At 34.0% G+C, this 2,958-nt stretch overlaps 1 long non-coding RNA gene across 1 annotated transcript; it reads right to left on the bottom strand.

The window, feature by feature from the left end:
* Positions 1–1,845: 1,845 nt before the first annotated feature.
* On the bottom strand, positions 1,846–2,712 carry LOC142638055 (uncharacterized). Its single transcript, XR_012844965.1, has 2 exons — positions 2,619–2,712; positions 1,846–2,398 (listed from the first exon to the last, which is right to left on the bottom strand). It is a non-coding gene; the product is annotated as an uncharacterized LOC142638055 (long non-coding RNA).
* Positions 2,713–2,958: the final 246 nt, after the last annotated feature.

The raw sequence follows: 2,958 nt of genomic DNA, 5'->3' as shown, positions 1-2,958 counted from the left end.
AGAAACATATATTATAACAACAAAAGACAGAGAGACGCAGGAGAGAGAGAGAGAGAGAGAGAGAGAGAGAGAGAGAGAGATGCAATTATAACAAAAAAATAAACAAAAGAGAGAGATGGAATTATACATATTTTTGAATCGCTATCTTATGATGAGATATTCACATCAAAATCCATAACGTATTTTGGCAATTGACATTAACGTTATTTTTATTCTTTATAAATCACACTCAACACTCAAGATGTATCTAATATTCTAATCTATGTAAGTCCAATCAAACAAAGTATAGGTCTCCAAAAAGAAAAGCAGACCAAGAATTCAGCCCAAACTGGTTTGTGCTTTATTTATTTGACATTCTTTACATTAATTGCATGTCAATGTCAAAAGCTTTAGTTGTCAGCCTCACAGAAAGGAAAACAACGTCTAGGAAAATCCCAAGTTAATTGATCACAAATGCAGTAAACAAATGTGATCATGGAAGCCTTGGGGGAATTTTCAACATCCCACATCATAGCACATTATGCTTTAGTGGCCACAAAAGAACAAGAACAAGAAATTAAAGGGGTGTTAATTAATGTATATACGTTCTCAATGTGTTAATGTGTTTGGGAGTTTTTTTTTTTTTTTTAAATTTAAATCCCTTTAATTTTAGAAAACATATATTGATAGATGACTCACAAAAACTTAAGCATGTACCACACATCAACATCATCCACAATTGGGAATTTATTCAGCTCTTCATATCCAAGAAGGGCCATAAAGTCCTACAGAAATAACAAAATTCACTTCATTCTAATGAAAAACCAGATACAAGCTGTGGGAATGCCTTAAAAAATATTTCTTTGGAAGAAACATACCTAAAGTTTTTCAAAGTATTATTGCACATTCTCAGAAGGAGTCAACTTGGTTAGAGCAAACTACGAAGCTTCTATGCCGGCAAGGAAACAATAATTTATAGATTCACTCTCTTAGAAAAATGGTTGCTACTCTGCATACCATTTTCAACGTTACTCCTAATAGGGTGTTCCTCTTCCCGAGTTCAAGAAATCTGTCTAAGTCCCATAGATCAGTGATAATGTAGTCCAGCAATTATCCAAAAATAAAACTTTCGTTTTCCTTCCTATGTTACTCCTAACAATGTGTTACTCTCCCTGGGTTCATGGAATTTGTAAAAGACCCATGGATCAATGATATTGTGGTCCAGAAATTATCCAAAAAATAATAACATTTCATGTTTAAAACTCATAGCAATAAAAATTAGAGGGCCAATCTAAATGGAACAAGCATGTATGTAAAGCACAAGCACAATCTCAGATACAATTGTTTAGAACAAACTAATAGCATGAGATGATATCAAATAATGCTTTCCCTTTTTATATTTTAATTTACGAACTCCATTAGCAACCCAACAGAGTACAAAATTGAATAAGAATTTGGGTGAATACCTAATCATGGCAGTGGAATGATGGGGAATTCGCCCTTTCCGACCACTAAAGCCACTACAAAAAGAAAAGAAGCAGAAATTTTGTTAGGAGGACAATCAAAACATAAATGGCAATGGAAATTTAGAGAGAGAGAGAGAGGGGGAGAGAGAGATTACCTAGTTTGGGGGTGAGCCAAACAGAGTATAAAGATTACCTTCTTTCCCTTTTTTATATTTTAATTTACGGACTCCATTAGCAACCGAACAGAGTATAAAATTGAAGAAGAATTTGAGGGAATACCTAATCATGGCAGAAGGAATGATGCCCCAGAGGGAGAGGAAGATTACTTGGTTTGTGGCCGAGCCAAAAAATCAAACCAAAAATATTCTAATTTGCTTCTCTTTCTCTCTCTCTCATTCTACGATAAACCGACACACAACACCTATCCAAAAGGAGAAAATAGACCGAGCAGGTGAAATGGAAAACCACCTACTCTCTGTTACCATCTTTTCCATCTCTTTCATTCACCAATTCTGTGTCCTCTCTCTCTCACTGTGTTTCTCAGTGTCTCTGAACTTCGTTTTGACTTGTATTCTATTTTGACTAAAATGGTAACTCTTGCTATTCTCTCAAAAAGAACCATTTTGCTCAACACAAACCAAAACTTAACTGAAACAAGACATCTGAAGATAAGCATCTTTGTGCATTTTAAGAAAGTTAGTAGAAAAGTAAAGAAAGAAATCAAAAATCTCCAACTCAAACTGCACCTCCTTCCCCAGTAAGCGCAAGGTGTAAGTTGAGGAAATAAGTTCACAATCCACTCGATGTGTGTAACCTACCAATTTAAAAATCCCTAATTTTCCAAATCCATCCAATTCAATCCAAAATGGTGTTAAATTATGCACCAAATGAAGATCCCAAGCTAGCTTAAATCCAATATCTGATGCCACTGGTTGATTGTGCACCACAATACCCTAAGGAATTCAAAACACAGTTCATAAGAACTCACAAACATGAAAATCAAACCAGAAAGGGAAGAAGAATAGGTAACATAAAAACACTTTCACAAGAAAAGCATGTACATTTTTTAAAATGGACTATTATAGAAGGCATCGCCTAATTGCTTAGAAAAAGATGATAATGCAAATAAAGTGTGAGACCACAGTCTAAGAGGATACACGTTCTGGCACTCACATATGAAATTATGTTTCCAAAGTGCTCCAAAGCAGCATCTACCTTCATGGAAGTTAAAATGAACATTAAAGTGGCAACTCAAACAAACAATTAGAAAAAACTTGCAGCCTATGTTTATTTCATACTATCAACATTAATAACTTTTAGACTGTGTTTATTTCATACTGTCAACAAACCAGAGAAAAGTTGTCTATCACCATAACTATAATTCAGTAAGGCACTTATAAAAAAAAAAATAAAAAAAAAACAATAATTCAAAAAGGCATAGCTTACTTATAAAAATAAAAGTACACAAACAAAAGGAAGAAGAGTAGGTGCTCAAAGAAAAATAAGTTGAAGA

This window comes from Castanea sativa, chromosome 6 (assembly GCF_040712315.1).
Source record: "Castanea sativa cultivar Marrone di Chiusa Pesio chromosome 6, ASM4071231v1".
NCBI lineage: Eukaryota > Viridiplantae > Streptophyta > Magnoliopsida > Fagales > Fagaceae > Castanea > Castanea sativa.
Note: the sequence above shows the minus strand (reverse complement) of the source record. Positions and strands in the feature narration are given on the sequence as shown.